This window comes from Candoia aspera, chromosome 9 (assembly GCF_035149785.1).
Source record: "Candoia aspera isolate rCanAsp1 chromosome 9, rCanAsp1.hap2, whole genome shotgun sequence".
Classification (NCBI taxonomy): Eukaryota; Metazoa; Chordata; class Lepidosauria; order Squamata; family Boidae; genus Candoia; species Candoia aspera.
The window spans coordinates 23,792,378-23,817,754 of record NC_086161.1 but is presented as its reverse complement, the minus strand read 5'-3'; the positions used below and the strand labels follow the sequence as shown (position 1 = coordinate 23,817,754).

Here is a 25,377-nt window from a genome sequence, read left to right as displayed (position 1 = left end):
ACCTAAAACTAGGACAAATAAAAATTATACACGGTCTTTTGAAAAGTAAGGACCTACTTCTTGCAGAAAATAACTGCAGAAGCCCAGATTTAAGCTGTTAAAATGTTCAGCTGTACCCGTGGCTACACGGCATTCCATCATAACCATTCTTGGACATGTATTCCATAATTCATGGAATTGTTCATAGAACACAATGCCCTTTAAAGGCCACCAGTCGCACAATGCCCAGAAGTGAGTCCTCCGCTAGCAACTTGTTTTCGTTTGACAGATGAACCAAACTGCTATTGGGTTTCCTCTTTGCAATTATGGTACTATTTTAACTCTATGAATTTAGAATACCACTGTTTCACTTTCAGTAAAATTATTACATAACGCTACTATTTTAAGTCCTTGCCTTTCTATCAAGGCATTAACAATTACTTCTCCAAAATACTGGGGATTAACTATTATTACCGTTAATGCAACAATAGCTCCAGGCAATCTAGAGGCCCAACTCAAGAATAAAAAGCATAAAAAAGCCTCAGGAACTTACTGGCCTCTCTGCAGGGCATAAAACTGTTAAAAAGCATGTGGGTGGGGATGGCAGAAAACTTGGAGAACGGAGGTGGGGGAAGATGACCCTATTGTTATGCTAGATCCCTGGTCAGCTAAAGCTAAACTTCAAGAAATGTCACTCTTTCTGTCCAGTAGCCTATATATGTAGGCATGCTCTCTTTCTTTTCGGTTGTTATACTTTCACTACTTTCCTTCTGTTACAGAAAGAAGCTGTTAACACTGTTCTTTCCAGGCTGAAGGACATTCTTACCTGGATCCACAGAAGGAGCGAACAAGGAGCAATCAGATGAAGTTGTGCATTTACTCAGAGTTCAAGTTAATGAATCCTTAGTTTTCAGATTAGGATGAGCAGTTCAGTATGGAGAACGCAGGAATCGTTGGGATTGAATCCTGAGGTCAAATCAGAAACCCAGAAAGACCAGAGTGAGCCCTAAATGTGTCATTTAACTCCTCTTAAGACTACATAAATACATACCCTGTCACAAAACAGCAATGCAATCAAGAATTGGTTTCTCATCCTTTAGTTACAGACACTTTGCCCTTAGGATTTTGCCCCCAACTGAAGCAGCAAGTCATACCAAATCAGCCCTATGCTTCATTTCCCTGTCGGGTGATCATGACTAATAAAAATCTATTGCTTATTCTGAAATTCCATCAGTAAGACAGAGAACGTAGGTAGCAAAAGCAGGGACAGAACAAATCACAAAGCCAAAAACAGCAAGAAGAAAAAGCTCCATTCAAAAGACACAATAGGGGCAATTTATTATAAAAGGCAATCAAGAGAATAAATCTGTTTATTGGATAAACTGGAAAATTAGTCTATGGCATTTTCAGCTACGTTCCTGACAGAAAAAGCAGTGAATGGCCATAGAGAAACTGCCATTAGAAATAAGGTGGATAAGCTCACACAGATTCCTAAGCAAACGAAAAATGTACTTTCCCTTCTTTCAAAAAACTTACCTAGAAAGTTTAAGTAAAGACATATTTAAAAGCAAGAAACAGGCAGATGGCGGTTAAGAAATGCTTCTTCTATAACATAGAGTGGGCCTGTATAACTTGTGTTCTGCAAAGTCAAAGCAGCCCATTCTGGGACTGCAAAGGAAAAAACTGACTCAAATATCTGCTTAGTCACAATGACAAGGTTCACGCACTGCACTAATGAAAGTTTTTTTTAATCAGCAAACTACTGACTAAATCAAATTGGTCAAGTTTACACAATACACCAAGCCGAAACCAAAGAAATTCACGTTGTGTCTCAGAGCACGAGTGAGCAACTAGTAACTTTTGGAATCTCAGTCCGCCCCCCGCCCCCACAGGGACATTTTTTCCAAAACCACATGGTGAATTCATATGGAGAAGGGCACCTTTCTCAGGTCAGGGGCCATAACTTGTTTCCTGATCTGCTGGCAGGATGCAGGAGGACTTCTGTTACCTGATGGTGATATCACTAGATGGGGGGGAATGCTAAATCTTTGCTGTATTTTTATAATTTTGGGAGCTTAAGAGTACTATGGAGGGAGTGGAAGAAAGACTCCTGAGAGGCAAACTCTTCCCAAACCCTGAAACTTGGTGGCAAAATGACATGTTGCTGCTCTGCTTACGGACTGTAACTTGTGACACCCTATGGCAGGGGGACGCGACTAAGTTCTCACAGTAGCATCATGCCACTAAGCCGAATTGTCATCCTTGACAGAGTTCTAATACAATTCATGCCGAGAAGGCTGACTTCCCCCCTTGTTTCTGAAATAGCAGGAAGTTTGTGCAACCATGGAAACAACTAGCCATCCACAGATGGTTAGGATTTTTTTTTACAGGACAGATAGCAAAACTTAGTTAATATGGAAAGTTATCCCCACAATTTCTTCATGAGAAGAAATGGGAGGGAAAAGGGGGTAGAGAGAAGCAGAAGTGAATTCAGTAAAACAGAGATAGTTGCCAGCAGAGCCAGTAAAGAGGTATGAAAAAATTGGCATCAGTATCAAAAGAGGTTCAGATTAGCCAACAAACTAGATACCGTTTGAAAGGTATTTAGTGCATGTCCAGATTAGCAAAACAAAAGTACTTTGAAGCATTCTGAACAAGTGAAGCAGATAATTGGGCAGGACAGAAAGACTGCCAGAACTTAATTCTTCACAACCAAAAAGTCTTTCATTTTCTTCCAGTGGAAGAAAAAAATGGTTCCGTGCAACTGATACAACGTTGGTCAAATCGAGTTGTCCTTTCAGTCCCAGCTTCTTCATTTTGAGAACATATCATGCAGAGAGATTACAGCAAAAACTCCTATCTAGGTTAAATGTCAAAATAGAGTATTTTAGTGCCTCAGATTTTCCATAAAACTGGATTATCTTGATTTTGACCAAAGAAAGAACGGTATTAGCTGTTCAAAGAAGCAAGGAGGAGTCTTGCTAGTCTGGGGTACATACAGGTTATTAACAAGAGTAAGAGGAATTTCTCAGCCTCATTTATAGCAAGTCAATCAAGGTGGAGTCTTTTGAAATGCTTTTTCTCACATCTCTCACTGAGTTGCATCCTGAGATAAACATTCAGACACCTCTCCTTCTGCTTTCCCACAATCCCTCAAGCTAGTTTGGGTAGAGAGTAGAATTGGGAAGGCAAGACCAGTGACAGAAACCAGGGTATCACAATTAACCTGAGCTGAACTTTTTTTTTCCTAGGATGGCAAGCATAATTGGTCTGAGTAGCACGCAAGAAGCCACAATCCAAAAAGGTAATGACAGGAGCTGGGCAAAAACAAAACTTGATTTAATTTCTTTTAAATTTAAATGCAATTAAAATTACATGGAAGTTCCTCAGCCATGTATTTAACCATTGCACCTCTCTAGTTGTGATGTGAAAGGTGAAAGGTCCCCTGGGCAAGCACCGAGTCATGTCTGACCCTTTGGGGGGACACTGCTTTTGTGACGTTTCCTTGGCAGACTATAGAGCCAGGTGGTTTGCCATTGCCTTCCCCAGCAAGCCGGGTGCTCATTTCACCAACCTCGGAAGGATGGAAGGCCGAGTCGACCTGAGCCGGCTGCCCAGAGAGAATCCAGCTTCTGCTGGGATCAAACTTGGGTCGTGGGGAGAGTTTCGGTTGCAGTGCTGCCGCCTGCCACTCTGCGCCACACAAGGCTCATACCTCTCTAGTTAGTAGATATAAATTTATTAAATAAATAAATATTTCCAGACCCCTCTATTAAGCAATGTCATCTTGCTTAAGGAGTAGTTGTGCCTCCTCTGCTGGAGCACCAGCCCTACGGAACAGCCTCCCCCAAAGAGAACCCTGACCTTCTTGGCCTTCGAGAAGGCTGTGAAAACCTGGCTTTCCCCCCAGGTGCTGGGCAGGGATGATAGGTGGTTAGTGTGGCTAAGTTTAATTTATTTCATTTTCTATTTGGCTTATAAGAGTCTTATTAATGTATATTATTTTTGTTGACTGTGGTTAGCCGTTCAGAGTTCGTATGTTAGATTAGTGGCCATATACATTATTTTTTAAAATAAATAAATAAATAAATTTTGGTAGCATATTCTCATCAAACAATTTGCAGTAACTTCTGAAAGTCATGAGGGTGACTGCCAAGGCTATCAATGTCTTGATTACTTCAATAACCCTTCATATATATGTTGGGTTTTATGATTGGCATACAATCATAAAAAACCATAAAACAATTAAAATAATTTAAAATAATTTAAACAATACAAAGTAACACCAAGTGAACAAATACCATAGATGTTAGTACAGCCAAGAAACAGGGTCCTTAACACACTCAGGGCCCAGGCACATAACCAGGTCTTCACAGCCTTATGGATGGCCAACAGTGTCGGGGTCATCCTGATCTCTGGAGGGAGAATGTTCCAGAGCGCAGGCGCTATGGCAGAGAAGGCATGCCTCCTAGTTCCCACCAGCCAACACTCCTTGGCTAATGGGACCAGTAGCATGCCCAATATTCCCTAATGCTAATCAAAAAGTCCTTTTCCAGTTATGAAAATCCAATGTACGAGGAACATTATTTTTAATATCAAAATTTAGCATTGCATATAAACTGCTGTTGGCACCTCATCCACTTTTCATCTGCATTAATTACATATTTCATTCAATAAATTATCTTACCTCAAGATACTAGCATGGATATAAGAGTTCATGCAAAAAAGAAAAAATCATCTGCTTCCTATCAGTTCCTGCCAGCTGTTGAGCTCTTTTTATAGCAACAGAACAATGGTGAAGAAGGAATTTGTTTTAAATATTGTATAACTGTATCCAGTCAGAACTAAGTGTTTTATATTACACAATTATTTAAAAATACCAAGATATACCACATGGTCACATGGTGTTGCTACATTCCTCTGACATAACTAGAATACTTCATAATTATTAAAGTAGCTATTAAATAAAAAGATTTGTATGAACAAGTTATGTCATGTGCTCTGAAAAATAAAGTTACATATTACAGAAAACTCAGGAAGAAATAGACCAGCTCCTTGAAAATATTAACATCCATTTATGAAGAATGAGAGTCGTGCCAGCAAATGCTCTGTCTCTCTGCTTCCATGGCTAATTTCGGAGACATCCAGAGTGTCAAATTAACAGCTGGAAGAACTGTAGCCACAAGAACAGCAAGGCAATGATTATGGTCCCGTAAGGCAGCATCTGCGCCACTGCAGAGCCCTAACAATGTCTTATGATGCTGTCAAAGCAGCTGTGGGCAACGGAATACAAGCAGCGGCTACTTGAGGGTTGCCATTAGCTCCTACCTTCATCAATTAGAACAGAAATTCCCGCTGAACGGATCCAATCCCTGCTATAATTTCCAGCTGGGCTAAACTCTTTTTTCTGACCTGCTGTTAAAGAGAAGGCAGGCCAGAACAGCAGGCTTACAAGTGTGTAAGTGCTTTTCCACATATTTCAGTGCCAGGGATGGCTCTGCATGGACCGGGCAAATTATACCGGATGTTATCAAATAAGGAACTGCAGACAATCGCATGGGCCTGTGAAGTGGGAATCCCAGATTTAAAAGCCTTTGGCAAGTGTCTTAAGTCCGGATAGTTTGGACTGAGCACTTTGTTGAATAAACCATAAATAGAGGTATTCCCACAACCCAGCAAGTCAAAATTAAATGACTCAGCTGTGGGAAGCCAGACTAAGTATTACACAGGTGAGAAGCTTGGGGAAAATTCCAGGGTGGGGAGGAAATTACATATACACATATATACACACAAAGACCAGCGTGCATGAAAGTTTTAAAAAGTACTGGGGGGGGGGACCAACTTTTTTGTCTTTTATATACCTCTTCATTCTCAAAATCTCCCCCAAAGAGTCCAAAACTTCAATAGCAAGTTTTGAGAAGGTGTGGATGAAAATCTGTTTGGGCAGAAATAATGCATGAGAACAAAATAAAGTTAGGTTGAGTAATCTAAATTTCACATACTTCAATTTCCCCCCCAAAATCATTTTTTCTACAGAGAGAGAAAGAGGGAAGTTATGTAAAGGAATTATGCTGACCAGAAAATCTCTGTTAAGGTAAAGGTAAAGGTTTCCCTTGACGTAAAGTCCAGTCGAGTCCGACTCTAGGGGGCGGTGCTCATCTCCGTTTCTAAGCCTTAGAGCCGGCGTTGTCATAGACACTTCCGGGTCATGTGGCCAGCATGACGACACGGAACGCCGTTACCTTCCCGCCGAAGCGGTGCCTATTGATCTACTCACATTTGCATGTTTTCGAACTGCTTGGTGTGCAGGAGCTGGGATTAGCAACGGGAGCTCACCCCGCCGCGCGGTTTCGAACCGCCGACCTTCCGATCGGCAGCTCAGCGGTTTAACCCGCAGTGCCACCGCGTCCCACCTAGAAAATCTCTGTTACTTTTTTTAAAATAAAGATGACTGGCATATATGAACACACCACCTTCTGGAAATGTTATTCTCTTATAATGTCTGCCTAATAGTCTTTATTGTTAAAATGTGTTAATACTGTACAGCAACAGAAAGACATAACCTATCATTCAATATTTTTCAAACAAACCCTAGGTACATTTAACCCCCCCCAAATAAATAAGTAAACAAACAAACAAATAAACAAACAAATAATCAAACTTGGACCTTTGGCTGCAAAACTATCCAGAACAACAGTGCCACCTAGGTTTCATTTATGTTGTTATAAAAGTACCCAACCCAGAAAGTAACGAAGCGCAATCATCAGAACAGAAAAACACTTACATGTGACTCTCTGATGAATGACTGGTCCATGTTCATTATCTCCAGGAGCCTAATAAACACTAAAAATACAGGGCAAGTCTCTCACTGTCACATCTGTTCATACTCAAACTCACTCCCAGAATAACACGTGAGCAAATATCTATTTCTTCTGGCAACTTTTGCAATATTCAATATATATCACACGCCAATTAACAGGACAACATTTCCAATTATTTTGGGTTTAGTCATTTCTATGGGCTCCGTAATTTAAATTGTAAACTTACTTAGATTTCAATCAGATGTAAGAAATCCAGGATCCAAAGAAAAAGGACAAGACATACCCATGATTTTAAGATATATTTTTTAAAATAAAAACCTGAAATCTTCTGTCTCTTTACTTTTGCTTCAATGCTATATTATCAATGCATTTAGTATTGCATGCAGTGAAGTGCCCAAAACCAATTTTTCTGGAAAAACACAGTTTTTCAGTCTCTCCACACAAGTACCTCAAGACATCTTTAATTCACTAAGGATTTCATATTGCCTCTCGAGAGTGCAATTATACAGGGTCTACACCATAATTGATGCAAATTACAAACTATGCAGATTTAATTGTTGATTTCAAAGGAATGGCACCATGATAAAAGGTTTTTATTCTGCCACACACACATAAAGCACTGCTGCTACAGAGCTTGTTTTTATCCCACATCCTCCCCACAAGACAGAACGGGCTTCTGCCCACCCACCACAACTGGGAGGCTTTCTATACATGACTTGCATCAATCCTCAGAAAAGTCTCACTAGACAGTGTGAGCACTGGCCTGGGAAACAACCTGGACCAAGCATGGGCAGCACACGGCAAGGCAGTTCTATTAAAACTAAACAGATTTTGTTTTTTACTGCCTTACTTGTTCATTTACTTTACTGGATCAGTAGTCTGCCTCTCCTCTAAAAGTCTCTGGCAGTTATATTAGTTCCTCTTCACCGTCAACTTTATCCTCACAACAACTGAAATTTGAGTGAAGCCCCCCCAGTACTACTCCAACAGTCTAAAGCAGGGTTCCTCCGCCAGGGTTCCGTGGCACCCCAGGGTTCTGTGAAAGGTCACTAGGGGTTCCCTGGGAGGTCACAATGAATTTTAAAAATTATTTCAAATTCGGGCAACTTCACCTTAAAGAGGCCGGCTTCATCCTTTATTTTTAGTTTAAGAACACTGTTGATGCATCTATGCAGGCCTGCCCATGAAAGGAATGTAATAATTTTGTAACTCCTGGCCTATCTTTGAGCCTGAATGTGCAGGGGTTCCCCGAGGCCTGAGAAATATGTCAAGGGTTCCTCCAGGACCAAAAGGTTGAGAAAGGCTGGTCTAAAGCATTATATCCTTCCAGCTTTCTTCCTTACAAATCCTGATCGTAATGCTCATGTAAATGTTTGAAGAACTGTTTACCATCACCTTAAAATGAGAAGGGGGTGGATGAGCAGTTTTGTTTGTGTCTTCAGAAGGGTAGTTTAGCCCCCACTTTTCCTGCTACTCTGAAAATCATCTCTCCACATTATCACCAACAAACATTTATTAGGCCTTTCCCAACCCCACCCATCCTTGAGTCAGCAGAAAACTGTACTGGCATGAAATTTGCTGCCTTCATTGCTGATCCCTATCTTCTCTTTGTTCTGACTCACTACCAAACGTGTTGTCCTGATTCTGTATGTGCAGCGTGTGACAGGCAAAATGATTGGTTGCTATCCTCTGGCTTTGCTGCAAGCATTTGCCAATCATAGCACTGCTGAAGGAACAGTGCAGGATCAGCAGCACAACTCTATACATCGTCTTTAGGTTCTTGCCTAAAGGTTTTTTGTGGGGGGAGGGAGACACAAAGGAAGCTGAGTCAAAAGCAGCATTTTTAGTAAGGATTTCTCACCCCTTCCTTTCCTTTATATAAGCAACAAATGCCAACTTCATTTCTCTATGTTCTGCTCTGGATGCAATGGGGGGGGGTTGACCTCACCATCCCACCCTTTCACTATCTCAACCTCGTGCTACAGTGATAGAGCCAGAGAGCTACAGCACCTACAGAGTGACCACTATAACACTATCGCAAAAGTCTGACAGGCCACTGACACTGTGCCGCTGTGCCCAGCACTCCAGCAGTCAAGGATGACCAATGACTGGAGAGGAAGAGGCATACCTCTATCAGTATGAAAAAAATAACAAGCGCCACTCTGATCCTCCCAGACTGATCAACTAGCTTTGCCTCCAGCATGACAGGTAACAAAACATTATAGATTTTACACGTCTTGTAGTTTTTATTGCTTCAGCAAAGGATCATTACCTTGTCATGGTGCTGCAGCTTGAGCACCTCAATGATGCCGTGAGCTAAACCGTGAAGGGCCACCCAAGACGGGAAGGTCATGACAGAGAGGTCAGACTAAGTGCAATCCCTGGGGAAGGTAATGGCAACCCACCCCAGTATTCTTGCCGTGAAAACTAAATGGATCAGCACAACCAGAGATATGTTGGTATGCCATCGGAAGATGAGACCCCCAGGTCGGAAGATGGTCAAAATGCTACTGGGGAGGAACAGAGGAGGAGTTCAACTAGCCCCAGATGTGATGACGCAGCTAGCTCAAAGCCGAAAGGATGGCTAGCGGCCGACGGTGCTGGTGGTAAACGGCGAATCCGATGTTCTAAGGATCAACACACCATTGGAACCTGGAATGTAAGATCTACGAGCCAGGGCAAATTGGATGTGGTTATTGGTGAGATTTCAAGATTAAAGATAGACATTTTGGGTGTCAATGAACTGAAATGGACTGGAATGGGCCACTTCACATCAAATGACCACCAGATCTACTACTGTGGACAAGAGGACCACAGAAGAAATGGAGTAGCCTTCATAATTAATCGTAAAGTGGCTAAAGCAGTGCTTGGATACAATCCAAAAAACGATAGAATGATCTCAATTCGAATTCAGGGCAAGTCATCTAACACCACAGTGATCCAAATATACACCCCAACCACAGATGCTGAAGAAGCTGAAGTAGAGCAGTTCTATGAGGATCTGCAGCACCTACTGGACAACACGCCTAAAAGAGGTGTTATTTTCATCACGGGAGACTGGAATGCTAAGGTGGGCAGTCAAATGACACCTGGAATTACAGGTAAGCATGGCCTGGAAGAACAAAACGAAACAGGACATAGGCTGATAGAATTTTGCCAAGACAACTCACTCTGCATAACAAACACTCTCTTCCAACAACCTAAGAGACGGCTTTATACATGGACTTCCCCAGATGAACAACACCGAAATCAGATTGACTACATCCTTTGCAGCCAAAGATGGCGGACATCTATACAGTCGGTAAAAACAAGACCTGGAGCTGACTGTAGTTCAGATCACGAACTTCTTATTGCACAATTTAGGATCAGACTAAAGAGATTAGGGAAGACCCACAGATCAGCTAGATATGAGCTCACTAATATTCCTAAGGAATATGCAGTACAGGTGAAGAATAGATTTAAGGGACTGGACTTAGTAGATAGGGTCCTGGAAGAACTATGGACAGAAGTTCGCAACATTGTTCAGGAGGCGGCAACAAAATACATCCCAAAGAAAGAGAAAACCAAGAAGGCAAAATGGCTGTCTGCTGAGACACTAGAAGTAGCCCAAGAAAGAAGGAAAGCAAAAGGCAACAGAGATAGGGGGAGATATGCCCAATTAAATGCAAAATTCCAGAGGTTAGCCAGAAGAGATAAGGAATTATTTTTAAACAAACAATGTGTCAGGGCCAGCCTCGTTCCGAAGACACGGACTCACTTAATAGGGATTAAGGATTTCCGGTTTATTGAAACGGTGCTGACAGAGAGAAAAACGGGAATGGAGGTGTGGTGGCATGGTGTCCTGTTTATACCCTCTTGCCTGACCCTGTGCTCATACACCCTCCATTGACCCCACTCCCCTTGATGGGATTTGTGACGGTTGGTCGGGAGTTTTCCCGGCTGCCATCTTTGTCCTCTTGGCACAGGTGCGACCTCCGGGGCATTAGGCGTGGGTTCTTCTGTGCCGTTGATGCTTATCTGCATCACCTTGCGAAGTCCTTCCATTGAGTTGTAGATTCATCCCTGGGTGTGGGTGCTTTGTGTGATTAGTTTGAAGGTTGATTTAATCATCTCCTTCCTCTCTTCCCGATAATCATGATCCACCTTGTGAGGCTCTTTATGCCTTGCAATGGGGTCATGACACAATGCGTGGAAGTGGAAGAAGACAATAGAATAGGAAGGACAAGAGACCTCTTCCAGAAAATTAGAAACATTGGAGGTAAATTCCAGGCAAAAATGGGCATGATCAAAAACAAAGATGGCAAGGACCTAACAGAAGAAGAAGAGATCAAGAAAAGGTGGCAAGAATATACAGAAGACCTGTATAGGAAGGATAACAATATCGGGGATAGCTTTGACGGTGTGGTCAGTGAGCTAGAGCCAGACATCCTGAAGAGTGAGGTTGAGTGGGCCTTAAGAAGCATTGCTAATAACAAGGCAGCAGGAGACGACGGCATCCCAGCTGAACTGTTCAAAATCTTGCAAGATGATGCTGTCAAGGTAATGCATGCTATATGCCAGCAAATTTGGAAAACACAAGAATGGCCATCAGACTGGAAAAAATCAACTTATATCCCCATACCAAAAAAGGGAAACACTAAAGAATGTTCAAGCTATCGAACAGTGGCACTCATTTCACATGCCAGTAAGGTAATGCTCAAGATCCTGCAAGGTAGACTTCAGCAATTCATGGAGCGAGAATTGCCAGATGTACAAGCTGGGTTTAGAAAAGGCAGAGCAACTAGGGACCAAATTGCCAATATCCACTGGATAATGGAAAAAGCCAGGGAGTTTCAGAAAAACATCTATTTCTGTTTTATTGACTATTCTAAAGCCTTTGACTGTGTGGACTATAACAAATTGTGGCAAGTTCTTAGCGGTATGGGGATACCAAGTCATCTTGTATGCCTCCTGAAGAATCTGTATAATGACCAAGTAGCAAGAGTAAGAACAGACCACGGAACAACGGACTGGTTTAAGATTGGGAAAGTAGTACGGCAGGGCTGTATACTCTCACCCTACCTATTCAACTTGTACGCAGAACACATCATGCGACATGCTGGGCTTGAGGAATCCAAGGCTGGAGTTAAAATCGCTGGAAGAAACATTAACAATCTCAGATATGCAGATGATACCACTTTGATGGCTGAAAGCGAAGAGGAACTGAGGAGCCTCATGATGAAGGTGAAAGAAGAAAGTGCAAAAGCTGGCTTGCAGCTAAACCTCAAAAAAACCAAGATTATGGCAACCAGCTTGATTGATAACTGGCAAATAGAGGGAGAAAATGTAGAAGCAGTGAAAGACTTTGTATTTCTAGGTGCGAAGATTACTGCAGATGCTGACTGCAGTCAGGAAATCAGAAGACGCTTAATCCTTGGGAGAAGAGCAATGACAAATCTCGATAAAATAGTTAAGAGCAGAGACATCACACTGACAACAAAGGTCCGCATAGTTAAAGCAATGGTGTTCCCCGTAGTAACATATGGCTGCGAGAGCTGGACCATAAGGAAGGCTGAGAGAAGGAAGATCGATGCTTTTGAACTGTGGTGTTGGAGGAAAATTCTGAGAGTGCCTTGGACTGCAAGAAGATCAAACCAATCCATCCTCCAGGAAATAAAGCCAGACTGCTCACTTGAGGGAACGATATTAAAGGCAAAACTGAAATACTTTGGCCACATAATGAGAAGACAGGACACCCTGGAGAAGATGCTGATGCTAGGGAGAGTGGAGGGCAAGAGGAAGAGGGGCCGGCCAAGGGCAAGATGGATGGATGATATTCTGGAGGTGACGGACTCGTCCCTGGGGGAGCTGGGAGTGTTGACGACCGACAGGAAGCTCTGGCGTGGGCTGGTCCATGAAGTCACGAGGAGTCGGAAGCGACTAAACGAATAAACAACAAAAGTTTTTATTGATTGTTTTCAGCCTAAGGAGGGAAACCCTAGTTTAACACTAGCACAGCTTATGGACTGTGCACAAGTTGAAGGAAGTGTCATGGGAACATGACAGAAAAAATGTGTCAGAGCATATTCATACGTGGTTGTGTACAAGTGGGGAAAGTCCTGTTCACAGGGTGGTGGGACTTACAGAGCTGGGGGGAGGGGGGAAGTTGCAGCATGCAGGCAGTCCATGGGCCAAACAACACACCATCTCCTGTAAGGAATCAGCACTCACCATCCCTTCCCAGCTTGACCCATCAAATAGTAAAATGAATTTGTCAACCATTGAACTGGTACAGTGTTTTGAGTTTTGTTTTGTATTATCATTTGTGGATTTCATTTAATTAAGGACCTTCGCTAATCTTAATCTCAGTCTCATGTTTTACATTTTACATGTAATTTTGGCTTAGTACATACCAGGACAAGAGGGGCAGGAAAGAATTTGGCTCCCCTGTTTCTTTATGTCCCCATAAACTCTGCCACAAAGATCTAATTTTTTTAATTTGTATATTATGCTTTCCATTGCTATATTTTCAAATACAAACCTTTTCCAGACATTAATGTTTATCTGTTACCATATTTTTCAGAGATTTTTTGTTGTTATTGTTTTTAGAAATGTGAAGCTTCATAAAATTAATAACATTAACTTTGATACCTGGAATGAATAAATCCAGTCAAATCTAAAATCAAAATTGATCATTGTAACTTTTTAGGTGTACAAATATTACTATGTTAACAATTTTGGTGCATGTGTTGTTATATCTAAAAGTATTCCAATCAAAATAATTTCCATATAAACTTTGGATTTGTTTGAATAATAAAGTTTGGTTTAAGTTGGAAACACAGGATTTGTACAGACATCACTTGATAAATTCTCAGACATGTAAAATTTATTTATTTTATTTTCCTTATTTATCAGATTTGTCACCGCCCATCTCCTCCCACCGGAGGGACTCTTCTCCAAGGATCTAGTGACCCCAAGTGAAGAAGAGCAGGATGATTCCCCCTATAAAATAAGATGGGGAAATCTGCCTCCATTACTGTATTCTCTGAAACCCTAACATGGTCCACTCCTTTTATGAAGGAAAAACGAATGATAGCTTATACCTGGTCCCTGAAGTTACGGCCGTTCTAGCACCCCCGCAGTCAGGTGATCAAATAGCCTGTCTTTTTTTTTTTACTGAACTGTCATCAAAAAAGATACAACACACTTTTTTCTTGTACAGAACAACTGGATACAAGCACATCTGTGCAGATCCTAAATCAGGCACTTCTAGTGAATCCAGTAAAGTGGAAAAACAGATCAATGGGGCCATGTAGATTCCCACGGACAATTTAGTACAAAGCAGACCCAGAAGAAAAAAATGGAACAGAACTCCATTCACTACCACCGCAGTCCCCAGCCAAAACCATTCAAACTGATCCTCAGTGATCTACAATCTTCCCTTTCAAAAGACTTGTACTCTTTCAGACAGACCATAACACAATAATGAAGACACAGGAAGTAAACCTAATGGTCTGTCCTTGGAGCAAATCTTGATAAATCATTCAAGGAAACACTTGCCTACCCTCCAATTTCATACACGCCATCATCTGTTTGCAAAGTACCACTTTGTGTGGGGAATCAGCCCCTATATAGAAAGATAAATGGATATAAATCTGCAATCAGAAATGTTAATACCCACAGCATTCCTATTCCTCATGATGTATTCTCTCCTCAAAGTGGCATACTTGAAAAAAGAAATAAAACAGATTTAAACAGGGAGATGAAATTTATTTTTAAAATTAACGCAATTTCTCTTAATTTAAATTGAGATGGGAACTTCTTAGTCCACTAGATTGCAAGAAAATAATCCAGTGGAGAATGTCTATATCATGTTTAACAGCTTTTACTCTGCACCTCACCTTTCATCCATCATTTCCTACCCCTGGCAAAAGCCATAGTTTGTTTAAGCACATTCCTTTTTCAGACAGAAAACCTGCACAACAATGGATTTTCTGCCTTCTGGGGTTGCACAGATTCTCTGTGATTTTACCACCACTATCTAGCAATTTTACCTCCTGACCTTTATCACCATTCCCTTTATTCCCCACCCCTTTCCCCCATACTCCTACAATTGCATGTACAGTATTTTCCATCATTTTAATTATTCAGAAGTAGCTTAGTGACAGGTATTATAACTTCACTTAACTTCTGCCTTACTCAGTAACAGCAAGTATTTTCAAAACCTGAGAACGTTTTCCCTCCCTCAGTACTCAAATTACCCTTCGTCCATATGCAGCAGCAGCAGCAACCCTGCATCACAAGGTAACCTCCTTACTGTCCGACCCTTGCTTGCTAACCCAGCACATGTGGGTGTCAGTGTGCCTTGCAAACTTCCTTTATGCTCACTAGGCTTTTTTTCATCCATCCATCCTTTTTTTTGTTTGTTTTAAAATTTGAAATAATAATAAATGGGAGGAGTGTTTCCAGTTTCTAGTCATGCCTCTAGTAAATGGATGTTTTATGACTGGGGATGCCCATCTCATCAGCCATTATGTGAGAACACACAACAAGCGTTTAAAATCTCACATGTGCACTCTCATAGAATAACCTGAGGATCCTGTTGCATTCCTCTTTTTTAAAAGAAGTCATACTAATTTAGATGTGGCCTGGTGATTAATTTCCTGCAGTTATTAAAGCATGTGGTGGTTAATAGATGCAACAATAAATTCCAGAAAAATAATATGCCTAAGATGTATACCAAAGGCAGAAGACGCAAGGATTGTCTCCTATGAAAAATTCTGGAATTTATGGTTCTATTCTTAAGAGTGTCATGTACCAGATCTAAAAACAGGCAAGGCCATTCATTTTTTCTTTTTCTGCCCTTTTTCTCTCTTTCAACTTGTACCCAGGGGATGGAAAAACAACTTCTGTTAGAGAAATGAAATGATTATTTGCAAAGTTTCATCTCCACTTCACTAACAATTGCACCACTTTCTTTTTTTAATAGTTTTTCCTGCTTTTTCCTTCTTCAACTCTTCTTTTCTTGCCCACTGGCATTTCATTACTGATACTGCATTCCAGATTCAAATGCTGTATGACTCTTCCATGCTTTTTTCTATAATGAAGCTGCTACCTTATAAAATCTTGTTCTAAGAAAACTTTGCTATTTGTAGATGTGTATCCAGGCTAGATTTGTACATCACACTATGTCATGTTCTGTTTAATTATAGTTTATTAAATAAACCACAACTATCTCATTTCATAAGGGACGCGGTGGCTCTGCGGGTTAAACCGCTGAGCTGCTGAGCTTGCCAATCGGAAGGTCGGTGGTTCGAATCTGTGTGATGGGGGGAGCTCCCGTTGCTAGTCCCAGCTCCTGCCAACCTAGCAGTTTGAAAACATGCAAATGTGAGAAGATTAATAGGTACCGCTTCAGCGGGCAGGTAACGGCGTTCCATGTAGTCATGCTGGCCACATGACCACGGAAGTGTCTACGGACAAACGCCGGCTCTTCGGCTTTGAAACGGAGATGAGCACCGCCCCTAGAGTCGGACACGACTGGACTTAATGTCGAGGGAAACCTTTACCTTTACCTCATTTCATGCAAAGCCAAAACTACACATGTGTGTGCATGCACACAAACATGCACACACTTATACAATGGTTTGGTATATGGCTTACTTCTCAGAGAGGAAAAAATTAAGAGTCCCTAGTTCAGATCATATACTAAGCAAACCACAAACAGCACCATATGTTTTTTATCTGCACCTGATAGTGGGAGGATCCAATAAAAATGATCATAGTGGCATGCAACCTGCCAATCCAGAATCTGGGAGCATTCTTCTGCCTTGCTATGTCATTCAGTGCAGCCATATTGTCAAGCTACATTCCTACCCTTTGGTATTTGCTCAATGGCCAAATAGCCAATGAGGTCTCACCTCTTTCTCCATATTTGAAAATACAGGCTACTGCTGTCATCAGTACCGATGGCGAGCAGGAGGGGGCCCCTATCCAGGGGGGAAAACGCATGCGTAGTAGTGAGGAGTTGAGCAGCCATTCAAAGAGACACAGATCAGACCCGCCTTGACTTTTGGGGTTTATCTGTCTGGGTTTTCCCACGCTTCTTCAGTTTGTTAGGATTTTCTGTCTAATGTAGCAGTAATGAAACACTAGAGACCTATTCCTCGTCTCAGCGTGGTTCCTGACTGTTAGGACAACTGCCCTCAGCACAAAGGGAACACTTATTTGGACACCTGGACTGCTGAATACAGATTTGTACGCATGACTTGTTTACCACTTTGCGCCTTAGGTAAATAATAGATAATAAAAGCTTGCACTTACATTCTTTTTCCTGCAAATCCCATTCATGCAACCTCATTGTTTAAACCTTTGTTTTCATGTGCACAGTTCTTTTCATCTAAAAGTAAAGAGTCCAAAGACTATGAATACACAGATTCATCTATATGCTCACATATGCATTTGTTTTCTCCCAGATACTTCCTTGCTTCTCCCAAGACACTCAGAAGGCCTTCTTTCTTCTCTGCTGGTTTAGCAGGACAAATACAAAACTCTTAGCCAACCTGGGAGCAATGAAATGGGAGGGGACGTTAATCCCACAGCATTGCCAATCACTGTCCCAGCATACCTCTGCAGCACAGCAAAGAGCAGTATTTCTCCAGCGCCTGGCATCGGATAGGCAGTTTGATGGTGGAGCTCAGGGGGACACAGGAAGAATGAACACGGCTTGCCATTCTGCAAATGAAAGCTGTGCTAGGCGCTAAGCAGATTATAGTTTGCATCAAGGACTGCTGGATACACAAAGACTTCCTCCCTTTCCTAACACCTGATCAACATCTCTATAGCGCTCAGCAAAGCACCCTGAATCCATCTGAAATAGGTAACAAAAGTGCAGATAACTGTGGAAGGTTCCTCTGAGCAAAACTAGAGGTTGATTTCGTGAGTCGTACTACAATAATAAGTCAACAGATGTTCAGCTGGATAGTGGGTGGCAGGAATGTTACAAGTCCTAACTTCCTCCAGCTCAGGATACCATTTATTAATAACGTATTATGCATAACCTCTCCCAGATCCACATGAAACAAAAAATGTCGTCATGTTGCTGTATAGGGAAAGTGCCAAAATCCATTCGTGGGAAATTATTGATAAAGACTGACTACTTCCAGCTAACATCTGTGCCTACTTTTGTGCAGCTGCAGATTCAGTTTCAAGTCACAGTACTGGTACCAGAATAATTACAGTTTCTCTGTACATGACACAGCCTTACTTCAGGTTCAAGATTATATAATTAATCTTATATCAAATACCTGATTACTTTCATACAAAGACTAGAGCACAGGTTGCTAGTAACAATTGGTCTTTCCCCAAAAAACAGTATTTTATACATATATTGAAAATATTTATCCATGGAGAAGAAATGAACAGGTTTCCAGTTTGTTTTGTTGTACAAAAATATTTGGATGCAGATGTTGTTAAACAGATTCACTTAGTGGTTAAAGCAGCTTATCAGGCTCACCCAAATACAGGTAGTCCTCACTTAGTGACCACAATTGGGACCAGCAACTCCATTGCTAAGTGCCCTGGTCACTAAACAAAGAAATCACATGACTGCGACAGATTTACATCACTTCCCAGTCATTAAGTGAGTCACTGCAGTCATTAAGCGAAACATCACATGACCATGACTTGCAATTTTACTTCCAAGGTCTTCATTAACTCTGCTTGTTGCAAGCCAGTTGGGATGCATGCAGATGGAAATCACATGGCCGTGGGACGTTGCAATGGCCATAAATGCAAGGGCCGGTTGCAAAGCTGTTTTTTTCACACTGCTGTAACTTTGAATGGTCGCTAAATGAGGCAGTCTGTAAGCGAGGACTACCTGTGAGCAAGCTGCAACCGTTATTAGATATTCTGCAGGATTATTATGCCATTTCCTCAGATGACAAAGTATTAGAATTTCCAATAAAGGTTGGCATATTCTGGGAAAAACACAACTCCTCCCTAATATCTCCCTACTCCAATAGTGAGAAGAAACAACATCCACCAGTTAAAGTAGTTTACTGAGTAGTTTTATCAATCCTTGTAACCGAGTTTATTCACTTTATTTGTGGGAATTTTATTTTAGGCCAAACTGGATGGGAACTCTACTGGATAAGAATGTTATGACTAGTACAGTGCAGACATTGCCCATCTATTTCTATATGGCGGTTCTAGATTTTGAAGTGATTTTGGAAAATGCACTTGAAAAAGTGGGAAAGTTTACTCAGAGATAATTAAAAAATGGACACACACACAAGAACTGTGTCATACTTTCTGATTTCAAGTTGTTTAACTTTCTTCATCCCCATGTATCTTTCAGGAATACATTAGGTGCCACTGTTCTCCCTTTTTACCTCCTTCAACTTAATCAAGCATAGCAGTGTTTATGTGGTCTATCATCCATTCTCAATGTAGGCCCAAAACATGTGAGGTTCTGCTTGCTGATTAGGGTTTCAACATAATGTTCTTCTTTTACTTGGTCCAATAAAATGTATTGGTTCTTCCTGAAATCCATGGTACTACCTCCAATTCCATAACTTGAAGGCAGCTTTCTCACTGTTTCTCAATAAGTTTTTACAATAAAAAAAATATTGAAAAAACAACACTTTAAGCATCTGATCTTTGTTGTCACAGACATATCCCCTGTCCTTCATGAACTTGTCCCTCCCTCTCTGATCACCTCTACTTTTGCAGCACACGCACATTTTTATCTAGGTTTGAGCCCAAGAAAACAAAACTGTCTATCACAGAGTTTCTCAACCTTGGCAGCTTTAAAATGTGTGGAGTTCAACTCCCAGAATTCCCCAGCCAGCAATACTTAAAGCTGCCATTTAAAACCACCAAGGCTGAGAAACACTGGTTTATCACCTTCACTTGTTCTCAATGGTAAGTCAAATTTTTCACCTCCCATTTTCGTTTTGATAACGAGCTCTTTACTTTCAACTAACAAAGTGATGTTATTTACATATTTCAAAAGTTGCAACTTCCAGTTTTGATTCCAGCTGTCATCCCTCCCAATCCTGCCACTATTACGTTTCTTGTGTAAGTTAAACAGATAACATGACGGTATGTATGTTTGTCTCACTTCCTTTCTTATCCTAAACCACACTGTTTCTAAAAACTCAGTTCTTACAGTGACTTCTTGTTCACTGTAAAGGTTCCTCAGGTGTTCTGGCACACCCATTAGCTGCACTCTATTCCACCCTCTGGCACGATCTGCAGTACATACTCAAAAGCCTTTTTGTAGTCAATGGGGCAAACATAAAACCTCCTTCTTATACTCTATTGCTCTCTCCGTTATCTATCTCACATTAGCTATTTAATCTTGTACCTCTCTGTTTTCTAAAATCTGCCTGTTCGTATGGCACTTTTCTGTACAATCTTCTTGCATCTTCCTTCTTCAGCATGGACATATATTCCAGTAATTTTGCAGTCCCTCCGAAATCCATACAGCCCCAAATCTGTTGTGTTTCTGATTTTTGTTTTTTTTTTAAATCTGGCCCTTCCATCAGGCCTGGGATAAGGCAGAGTATGAATTGCTCCCTGATGGTAGATTTTTATCTTATGACTGTGACTCAGTATAATTTGCCATTCCCAAACGTGCAACTGGGCATTAGTTCCTTAGGTTGCTTATTTATTCATTGTATTCTGTGGCTGTTTTCAAACCTAACATGTGAGCTACCTGGAGTTACTTCTATAACTGAGGTGGCACACAAGTTTAATTACACTTGCTTCTACTAGATTTGCTAACATGATTACTGGTGTTCCACCCAAGCTGTAAACTATTTTCTGATTTCTCTAATTTTCTAGAAACCATCTGTTTTCTTTTTCCTATTATTTCTTATTATTGTTGACACTCTTTGCTTTTCCTCTCTTGCTCGAAACTGGCTGTGTTCACTCATCATATGTCCTTCTTGATGCTTTAGGCTTTCATCCTCCCTTTTTATATAACGATGAGCTTGTTCTGAAAACTATTTGGGTTTTTTCCTTTTTGAAATGTTGCTACATTCTATTTCAGTTTTCACAATATCTTTTCTCTCTTCCCATAGTTCCTGAGGTTCTCCTTAGCATAAATTAAGTGTAAGCAATCTGTTCCACACACTGATCTTATAATTAGGTTGCATGAGTGGGAGATACGTTGTGTGCTTAGAGCTTCCCAGGACAGGAATGCTGAATTGTCATCCAGCACAGAATGTGAGATGCATAAAGCAGCCTTCGGTTAACCATAGAAAGGACAGGAAGAAAAGACACCAAATTTAAAGTCAAGAATGTATAACACTCAACCCTAGCTTACAATAAATATGCTTTGCCAGCCATGCCATGTCAAGCCTCCAGGAAGCTTCAATCAAGTTCAGAGTAACTTGATAGCATGTTCTCCAGGTCAAATCTAGATTGTACTTCTCTTATCTTGTCCTTCCTATTGTGTAATCTAATTGATTCTGATGTTCCCCATCTGGTGATGTCCATATGCAGAGCCTGGGTTTATATTGCTTGAAGCAGGTACTAGCAATGAACAAAGAATCAGCTTTGCAAAACTTTATTAACCTATCTCCTGCATTACTGTATATACCTAATCCATACGTTCCTGTAATTCCAGGCTCCTCTGTTTCTCCAACTTTTACATTCCAATCAAACTTTAACAGTACTGTGTCCTTTCTAGATGTTGCATTTCTTAGTTCCGCAATTTGCCTTAAAATCCCTAAATGTCTCCCATCACTACATCTGTACAGTACAATACTTCTGTAACATTTGTGTTCACTGGGACCTAAAATATGATCTTCAAGCATGTACATCCTCAAGCACATATTTAGTAATGTCCTTTTTGAAGAACATTACTTCCTGTTGTTTCATGCCCTGAATGTACTCAAAAGAGCTTGTTCAACAAAAATTAACAGAATAAAAAAAAAAGCCAAAAGCAATAAATAGCCAATAATAAAAATACAAATTACTAATTATTATACAATTTAAAAATCTTAATTTTATATTTATACAAATTGTTAGAATTCAATTTTTAAACAGCATTTTTAAAAGATTTTTTTATCCCACTTTTATTATTTTGATAAATAACTCAAGGCGGCAAGCGTACTGCATACTCCTTCCTCCTCCTATTTTCCCCACAACAACAACCCTGTGAGGTGAGTTGGGCTGAGAGAGAATAACTGGCCCACAGCCATCCAGCCAGCTTTCACTGAACCTAAACTACATGGAATCATATTATTTGATCTTGCTACTTTTATAGCCACCGGTCCACCCGTAGTCTTGAGGGCTATGTTCCTACACCATCAGGAGCAATAGAAAGGCTTTTGCTTGATTTAATGGAACTCTTTTTACAAGTTTTGACAACCATTCTGACATCACAGAAATGCCTGAAGGAAATCTTAGCAGCAATTTTTTAAAACTTCAAAACTTGAACCTCCATCTTCTGCAAATTCCTGTCATTCAGATAGCAAACTGTAAAACTACTTGGACTCAAACTGGAGGAAATTATCTGTTCAGTCTTAATGACATTTTTATGAATAACTACATAGCAGCATACTGTCTATAGATCTGGTATCTAAAATAGGAAGCAATGGGCCCAAGGTTCCTGTGTCAGCTGGGTTTTAAATATCTACAAACGTGTTATTGTAATGTAGCAGACTTTACATTAACATTTATAGGACAAATTTCAGACAGCTCTGGAACTTCTACAAACACATTATTCAGCATATAAAAGTCATATCCAGAACTCAGAAAGATTTGTTATACACACCCATATATATGTTTAGTTTTAAATCTACCATTGTAGAAGATACTAAGCGGAATTGTACAAGCCCAGATTTATTCATTTTATGACACCCAAAGACTCTCAGCCAGGTGTTTGTGCAAGTAGGTGATTTCAAAATAACAGAAGAAGAGATCTCACTATAGCTGTTTTATTACATGGAAAATTATCACTGCAAAAACATGCCATAATTATTGACAAGGTATTATAACCATATTTAGAATTACATAATGAAAGCAACTCATAGACAGAGATGGGAAGCATTCCATTCTCGATTAAAAGTAAAGCAAAAGTTATTTCCTGTTTACATATCCTTGAGCTCCAAATACTATTTACACAGGTGCTTGCAAAGGGCTTCTGTTACAAAATCACACAAACCTAAACTGGCCTGCATCATTAAGTGATCTGAGTTGAGGACAAATTTTAAGCTCTGCAGAACAAACAATCCAGAACGCTGCAGTGTTACTCCTGGGGCTTCTTATAGCCTCCTTCTGCTACACTGAGGAAGTTGGTGGTAACACTCAAAGGCATTCCTCCTTTATCTAACCAGCTGTCCATGATACATGTCAGGCCGATATGTTCATCCAGGAGCAAATCCTGAATTCCAGATGTTTTCCCATTAATCTGGCATTCAGCAGCAAGACAAGCTCTCATAAAAGGTACCAGGACAACCTGCTGGTTGACAGGTAACCCATTACGGCAAAATGATATAATACAATTAGACTATCCTCCCTTATAAGGCCCCAATAATTTTCCTCTATCCCTTATTGTATTGATGGTTGCCCCTAGTTTCCAAAAATATATATTACCCTCCCAATAACACCCTTCCTAAATAGTCTATTAACAACTACTTTGCCACCCCCCAACAAATCTTCTGGAACCCCTTTCCTGCCCAGGTCAAGCTGGAGGTAACAAAAATGTGGTACAGCTATTGCCTGGGTTAACACACTTAATACTGAATTGTAAATCATGATTTATAAGCCATATACTTTACTTCAGAGGCGTGAGGCACTCTTCCATTTTGTTCTGCTGATATCCACCCTGTAGAGTAGACTGGAATGAGAGGGACTGGCCTCAAATCACCCAGTGAGTTTCCATGGCTGAGGATGTATGTGAACCTGGACCTTCCTGAACCTAAGTCTAACATCTTAACCACTAACCACTCTTGCTGCTCCTTTCTATGAATAAACATTGAGAGAGAACTCACATCAAGATAGGAACCCAAGCCTTTCCAACTTGGGTTGGAGCCGGTGGGTGCTTTACAGTGTCACCAAGCCAAACCAACAAACTGCATTATGGTTTTATGCAATTGGTGAAGTCAGGTTTTGTCTCTGTTGGAGAGTTGTGTCAACAACCCTCTCAACAGGAAACAGCAACTGTAATTGTCAGCTGCCCTATTAGATGGTCAAAGCTCTCCGCTTGGGTCCTGTTCTCTCAACCTGGGTTCCCACACAGATTCAATGGTTCAGGCAAAGGAGAAACCAATATTGTCCAAAAGCTTCTCCCAGACCAGTTAGAACAATACAGCCCTGCAGTACTTGCTGCTGATTGGCCATTTGGGGGAACAGAACTTTAGTCCAATTTAGCAAGGCCTCCTTATGTTAAATATGTGGGGAAATGGCACAACAGTCTGTTCACTTGTCACCTCCGTGTGCAGAGAAGCTAAAAAGAAAGCTAATTTTAATGAAAGGGAAGGAAGGGAAGCAAATTCTGCAGGGTAAGGTTTATTATAGAAGGATAGGATTCACTGTACAACAATGTGAGAGACTAGCTTGGGGATAAGAATCCCTGTGAGAATTGTTCAAGGTTATGTTGCAATTATATTTGCCTGTGAGTGATTTAACAGCAACTCATCTCTCGCAGCTTCTCACAACTATTTACATTTTTCTTTTTATCCAATCATGTCCAGGCAGTCTCTGAGAATCGGACAAGTCCCTGCAGTTTTCTTGGCAGGGTTTTTCAGAAGGGGTTTGCCATTGCCTCCTTCCTAGGGCTGAGAGAGAGTGACTGGCCCAAGGTCACCCAGCCGGCTTCGTGCCTAGGGCAGGACTAGAACTCCCGGTCTCCTGGTTTCTAACCTGGTGCCTTCACCACTGCACCAAACCGGCTCTCACTATTTAAATTATGTCAAAACTGGATTATATAGGTTTGTTTCTTTCACACTTTTTTGTCTGTACATCTAAACAACAATAGGCAACATTTAAAGTCACTCAAACAAACTATGTGCAACAGAACTTTGCTTCTGCACTGCTCACATACCTCCTGTTTTGCACCGTGTGCTGCCACTGCAGAGTAAGTTTTGAGAGTGTGCAGCGCAGCGCTCTGCAAGAATGGAGGAAAAGCCTGGTTGATATTGGATTTTATTACTGGATTTTACCCAACGTGTGAATTAAGCCTCAATACCAACCAGCAAACTGGAAGAAGTGGTTGAAAAATGAGGGCATAATCTCTCTACTGTTTGGGGAGAAGAAGTCTCAGTGTTTTAGGGACTGAGATGCAAGGTATAAAGATGATTGTTTCCCAAGTAAATGCTGCTTAGACTTCCTATGAGCAGGCCCAGATCACATAATGAGCCACATGCTTAAATTTACTATGACCCCAATTTGTCAGGCTCCACAATCAAACGTTTGGGAAAACGGCGGATTGTGTTCGTCTGCAATGGAACAGCTACTCACGCATGTCAGAGGAAGAGAGGGAAGGGGGAGAATGCAGGGAGCATGAAACAATCTTGTTTGGGTTGCAGGCGAGAGCCAAAGACGTTCCGCAGGAGACATCTGTGGCTGGCAGCGTTAGCTGTTG

The 25,377-nt window shown here is 41.0% G+C and overlaps 1 protein-coding gene across 2 annotated transcripts in view; it reads right to left on the bottom strand.

The window, feature by feature from the left end:
- SLC23A2 (solute carrier family 23 member 2) overlaps positions 1–25,377 on the bottom strand; it is an 80,599-nt gene that overhangs the window by 39,196 nt on the left and 16,026 nt on the right. Inside the window, exon 1 of one of the 2 annotated variants that reach the window (XM_063311568.1) lies at positions 806–937. The exons of the other annotated variant lie outside the window; for it this stretch is intronic. The gene's annotated coding sequence lies outside the window, so the exon portion shown is untranslated. Of the gene's footprint in view, positions 1–805; positions 938–25,377 lie in introns of those variants that run through there. 2 annotated transcript variants of the gene reach the window in all.